Here is a 7,299-nt window from a genome sequence, read left to right on the forward strand (position 1 = left end):
ATTTTTGAACACATATGTTCCAAAATATTTGTCGGGTGGAGTACATGTGCTACTCTTGTCCAAGCATACACGAGTCACAAGTAACAGTAACAGCTATGTGCTCTGGCTAAATATGTGTTGCATGAATGTTTGAATTTGTTTTCTGGATTTTCCCTATATTATGGTGAGGTACGTCCTGTGGTAAGACCAAAGGGTACATGTACATGTTATTTCGCTAGATCAATTCAAGATTAATATGCCCTAATACACCCTAAAATAATTGCCATGTCATGGATTTTAGTGGTTGTGTGGAATAAGCTATAACTATGACTATATTTATAAATCACACACATACTTCATCAATTTATACTATGTAAAAATACGTTGAATGTACTATAGGGTATTTTAGAACTGGATTTGTTGCATGTTCATATTACTTCAATAATTTTCAATTTCATTGGCAACAACAGGCGATGGAATTTTTATGTTGGGGAAATATTTGCCTACAGATTCAGATTTCATGAACAAAAATAAAACTCTCATATTCTACATGGTAGACAAACTGAGATTATGAGAGTAGTAGTACAAGGGCATACAGTGTGCATGCTAATTGTTATGTAGCGATCGTCCCTGTCGTAGGTTGAGGGAGGAGCAACAGCTTGGCCTGGAACAAGTGCAGCTCCACTAGCAGGCACAAAACCGGGGCAGTCCAAATTATAACAGCCCGTTGATTTGTAATTGTCTTTCTGTAGGATGAAAAATGAATTGTAATATTATTAAATATATGCAAACGACACCATTTACATTTACCCTGATGATAATAAATTAATATAGACTTACCGTCCATCGTATAAAGAAATGGACATTATTATTATTATATAACTCGGGAAGTACCTACATCAACCATAGTTGCAAGTGTTTATTTTCTGGTAGTGCTTGAGTTCATAATGATGTTGAAAATAATATTTGCAAATGTTTACAATTACATGAAATCCAGCTTCGATAGAACTAAAGGAGGACCGATCTAGATCAATACTGCTGATATATATTGATGCCCCAGATTCTTGGGAATGATGTTGTCCTTGTGAACTCCATATACCTATTTTAACTCGCGCGCCGTAGCTGCTCAGCCTGGTGCCCCATCCAACTATCTAGTAACGAAAAATAAAGTAAATAGGCTTGTTAGCTCATATACATGATAATACATTTGGCTATTGGAAAATAAATACTACACTCTTAGACCTCTGACAGTTCAAAATACCCTAAGAGTATCATGCACTATCACCTAAGAAAAAAATGATGTGGCACTACAATTAAGAATGTGAAAAAGATTCTAGTATCATACTATGATACAGTATCATAGTGAGTCAAATGTCAATAGTTAATAAGAAATAGATCATAGCCCAATGTTGTATTGCGATTTTACAATGGAATGAATGAAGTGACAATATGATACTGGTTCATGATATTTAGCACTCAGGATGTATTATCATAGACTACTACTACTTTATTATTTTGGTCCTCGTAGAAATATTGCTGCTCCCTCCGATCCATATTAATTGACGTTGGTTTAGTACAAAGTTATACTAACTTTGTACTAAGGACTGGTAAGGTTTACTAGGTTCATATTAAATAATATATAGCAATAATATGAGATTGAGCATATATCGTCCTCATATAGCATAGACATATGAGTTGTGCATAAGGACTTCTAAGTTTTACTAGGTTCTAAAAACATATATCGCAGAAAAAATTATGCAAAATAAGGGTTACAATACACGAAACTTATACTCTTTCAATATATTGGATTGTGAAAAAAGAGGTAGTAGCAAATGCCTAGAATTTTTCTATGGAATACTCCCTCCAATTAAATTATATATTTAGTGAGATTTCCAAAGAAGAAAACCCTCCAACCTTTATACTCCCTCCGTCTGAATTAATTGACGCAACCTCTATACAACATCATTAATTCGAGTCAAAGGGAGTATTAAAATCTTTAGAATTATAAAGAGGCTCAAAACAAAATGAAGATCTAGTATCTATAACCCATTGCGAGGCCAAAGTTGACCCCTTGTTTTGGATAAATGTAAAATGTCATCATTAAATAGACCAAAAACAAAAAGACTAGAATAGAGGACATTGAGATTTGCTTTACAAGATTGACATCATTGTTGCCTTTGTATTTATTCCTCCCAGCTAACACAAACAGTGCTGATCTTGGTGATGTTAAAAACTGTCAAGAGAATAGCAATATTGTCACTTGCTTTTCAACAAATGGGTGAAACAACATAAACTATGTGAAGTAAATCATAGGGACAAGATCTAACTTTGACCCACAATTTTACTTTATTGTATTTATGATCAATAATACTAGATGGTAGTGCTATTTGGGACAGGCCTACACATATAAGTTTTATGTATCCTATGTGAATAGTTATAGACGTATAAGTATATTTATTTATTACTTATTTAAAATGTCCAGGTGTTGGAGAACTGGGAGAGTATTATTCCAAACTTCCAACAAAGATGACTCGCATGCATAACAAACATACTCTAAGTAATTATATTAGAAAACATGCACAATAAAAAATCATTTTACTCCCCATAAGCTCAAGAATTGTTTTGATAATTCCAAGCAATTTTTCTCCTACTTTAGTTCCTCGAGGTATCTGTACTTTCTATTGTTTGTAAATTCTTTTCACATAGATTAAATGTAGTACCCATAAGGTAGTTTAGGTGAGCCGAGTCGGTTTGTAGAAACAACTTAGGTTGAACTGACATTTAGTTTGTTCAAATTTGAAAGCATGAATGGATCATATGGTCATGTGCGTGTTTTAAAAAGATGCAATGTGTGAAATAAGAAGTGCACCCACAAAATTTGGTTTGAAATGTATATAGAGAGTTGGTAAAACAAATTATATTTATTTAATGAGAGCCTTTCATCCATTATTTCTTTTAAGAAGGTGAATGGATTGATTCGGTCTTCAAATTTTGCAGGTGCATGTACTATTCTGCAATGTACATATATGAATTGCATTCAAAAATTATAATTGTGCAATTGTGTATCTTGTTTTTCTTAAAACAACATAGGTATTTTTGGCACGATGGCATTAGTTCACTTTTAGAAAGTAGCAACCCCTTTACGAAAAACACCTAGAGACTTTGCATAAAGAGAAAATGCTAGTCATGATCCATATCCTAAACCTTACTGAATAGAAGAATTAACCTAGGGAAAGGATAGCTCTTGAAAATTTATAGAAAATATATATTGGACTGTAGTATTACCGTCCCATTGGTTCCCATGTCTCCATATGCATCTACTGAAGGGAGATCGCCAGATGCACATAAGAAACATATCAACATGGCTACGACCATGTAATCCATTGCTATGAGAAACAATATTCTTATAAGAACTTGGTTATTCTTCATCTTCAAAAGTGTAAAATTTGGGAAAACATTGGGCTATTTTGATAGTATATATTGGTTGTAGTGTGGAAGTATACTTATATTGGTTTCATAGGGATGGCCATAGTGTGGAAGTATGAATATATTGGTCATCATAGTGTGGAAGTATGCATATATGTATGGTGTCAAAAGAGCTAATAAGGTATGGTGTCCGTAGTGTGGAAGTATGCATATATTGGTTGTAGTCTTCCCAAGAAATGTGCGTATTTGCTAAAACTGGCTAAATAAGAAATTAAGGGGGCCCAGTAATCTTACCTAAAGTTCTTCCAATCCACATTTGATGATGAAGAATAGACGTTCAGCCTACTTTTATAGAGGGGAAAGAGCCATGAGGTAGACTACATGTTTGTTTGATAGGGGTGGCATGACATGTGTTGGACTTTGTTATCCAAGTGTCATATTATCTCCACACTATCTTGCCAAGTGTCATAAAAAATATGACACTTGCCAAAGGAATGTGGGAACTCCCAACATGTGTCATGCCACCGCTAGTTCTCAAGCACGTAGTCTACCACACTAATATTTCCCCTCTATGTACACCCAGGTCAAACATTTATTCCTCTGGCCAAGTAAATAATATGACACCTTTTAAGTGAGCTGGAGATGCAAAACACTTATCAAGCCACCCCTAGTGATCGACACGTAATCTAACACACCGCACTTCCCCCTCAATAAATGTAGGTCAAAACATTTATTTTTCATATCTTCATAATCAAATGAGGATTGGAAGAACTTTTGGTAAGATTGGTAGCCCTACTTGATTTATTCTCTTACCAATTTCAGCAATTACCCTTCTTGGGAAGACCATGACAAGGATATGCACACTTCCACACTATGTTCACCAGCATATTTTATCAAAATTTGATGGAATTTACCACATAATACACATTTATAAACTATCACAATATGCCTGGAGTTTTCCTAAAATTTAATCTTTGGAAGAACAAATAACCAATTAATTTTAGTTTATTGAATGCAATATTATTTCCTCGCATTAATGGTTTACGTGATGGTAGCCATGTTGATATGTTTTTTTGCATCCTACAATCTCACTTCATTAGATGCATATAGCAGCCTAGGAACCAAGCTAATACTACCATCTAATACACATTTTCCATAAATATTCAAGTGTATCCTTTCCCTATGTTAATTTTTCAATTCACACAGCCTTAAGCTATTGATTATGACTTGCTTGGAAGATAAAAGTTATATAGATATAACATACTCAAAATCATTATATTTTGTGAACCCCCTTCACGTTCCCATTGATTTTGTTCCTCTTTGTTCATATCTCCTCCACCAGTATACTTTCTTTATATTTGGCCCACATTTTTTAGGGTGTGTACTAAGCAACAAAAAAATTACACACATGGTCATCGCAAGATAGGTTACAGTAACGAGCATCTCGCCAACGATTAACACAATAGAATTATAGGAAGAAGAGTCGATGATGATTCACTAATTCCTGCAACTTGGTTATAACTCTCAAACATGAGAATATCTCCAAGACAATCGATTGGTCTAGTATTGAATAAGACAACACCTCCTTGGTATCCATAGGTACCAATCTAGATGTATTCCACCACCCTGTCGACCAACACAAGGAACGACCTGAAGAACTAGAGGGAGAGGGCAACCTAGTAGTGTAGAATCTGGATCAAGCTTAGACGGGAGAGGAACCGGGGTGTAGGGCAACAGGGGAGGGGGCTCAAGGGACTTGTGTCTCTCTATCCCCCTATCTCAGTACCACATATTTATAGGTGGCGGCCAAGGAGGGGCGGCTGACTTGGCGAGCGAGCCTTCCCTAGGGTCAGCCAAACCTAGGAGGGGAGTCCTCCTAGGACTCCACATGGGTGTCTTGCCCCCAAGGACTCCTTCGTGCGCCCACTTATGGGCCCATGTCATGCCTTGCCCCCAAGGATAGGGGGCTGCCACTAGGACCCACCTAAAAGGATCCAGACCATTCCGGAAGCTTCCAGAGTCTTTGGTGACCTCTTGGGACCTTCCCGGGCACTTTTGAAAGATTTATGGCATCACTGAGACACTCATGGGACTTCCGGAACACTTTCATGATCATATGTGTTAGTAATATGGGAAAAGGGGTCCCTGATACGTCTCCAACATATCTATAATTTTTTATTGTTCCATGCTATTATATTATCTTTTTTGGATGTTTTATATGCATTATTATGCTATTTTATAATATTTTTTGGACTAACCTATAAACCTAGAGCCCAGTGCCAGTTCCTGTTTTTTTCCTTGTTTTATAGTTTCGTAGAAAAGGAATATCAAACGACTCCAAACGAAATAAAACTTTTGCGATGATTTTTCTTGGGCCAAAAGACATCTAGAGGACTTGGAGTACACGTCACGAAAGCCACAAGGTAGCCACAAGGACGGAGGCGCGCCCAGGGGGTAGGGCGCGCCCCCACCCTTGTGGGCCCCTCGTGACTCCACCGACCTATTTCTTCCGCCTATATATTCTCAAATATTCCCAAACCAACCAGGAGAGCCACGAAAACACTTTTCCACTGCCGCAACCTTCTGTACCCGTGAGATCCCATCTAGGGGCCTTTTTCGGCGTCCTATCGGAGGGGGATTCGATCACGGAGTGCTTCTATATCAACACAATTGCCTCTCTGATGAAGCGTGAGTATTTTACCATAGACCTACGGGTCCATAGCTAGTAGCTAGATGGCTTCTTGTCTCTCTTATATTCTCAATACCATGTTGTCCTCGATGTTCTTGGAGATCTACTCGATGTAATACTCTTTTGCGGTGTGTTTGCCGAGATCCAATGAGTTGTGGATTTATGATCAGCTTATTATGAATATTATATGAATCTCCTCTGAATTCTTGTATGCATGATTTGATATCTTTGCAAGTCTCTTCGAACTATCGATTTGGTTTGGCCAACTAGATTGGTTTTTCTTGCAATGTGAGAAGTGCTTAACTTGGGGTTCAATCTTGCGGTGCTTGATCCCAGTGACAGAAGGGGAACCGACACGTATTGTATTGTTGCCATCGAGGATAACAAGATGGGGTTTTCATCATACTGCTTGATTTTATCCCGCTACATCATGTCATCTTACTTAATGCATTACTCTATTCTGTGAACTTAATACTCTAGATGCAGGCAGGAGTCGATCGATGTGTGGAGTAATACTAGTAGATGCAGGTAGGAGTCGGTCTACTTGATACAGACATGATGCTTATATTCATGATCATTGCCTTAGATATCTTCATAACTTTGCGCTTTTCTATCAATTGCTCGACAGTAATTTGTTCACCCACCGTAATACTTTCTATCTTGAGAGAAGCCTCTAGTGAAACATATGGCCCTTGGGTCTATTTTCCATCATATAATCTTCTATTTTCCATCATATAAGTTTCCGATCTACTATTTTAGTTTCCTATTTTACTTCCTTTGCAATCCTTTACTTTCCGTTCCATAAACCAAAAATACCAAAAATATTACTTTACCGTTTATCCATCTCTATCAGATCTCACTTCGCAAATAACCGTGAAGGGATTGACAACCCCTTTATCTCGTTGGGTGCAAGTTGGTGTTTGTTTGTGCAGGTATTCGGTGACTTGAGCGTTGTCTCCTACTGGATTGATACCTTGGTTCTCAAAACTGAGGGAAATACTTACTCTACTTTGCTGCATCACCCTTTCCTCTTCAAGGGAAAAAACAACGCAAGCTCAAGAGGTAGCAGGTAAAATTTCTGGCGTCGTTGCCTGGGATTGTAACGCCCTCGATGCGGCTATATCTCCCACGTGTCGAAGCACGACTTAGAGGCATAACCGCATTGAAAGCAATGTCGCAAGTGAGGTAATCTTCACACAACCCAT

This window comes from Triticum dicoccoides, chromosome 5A (assembly GCF_002162155.2).
Source record: "Triticum dicoccoides isolate Atlit2015 ecotype Zavitan chromosome 5A, WEW_v2.0, whole genome shotgun sequence".
Taxonomy (NCBI): Eukaryota; Viridiplantae; Streptophyta; class Magnoliopsida; order Poales; family Poaceae; genus Triticum; species Triticum dicoccoides.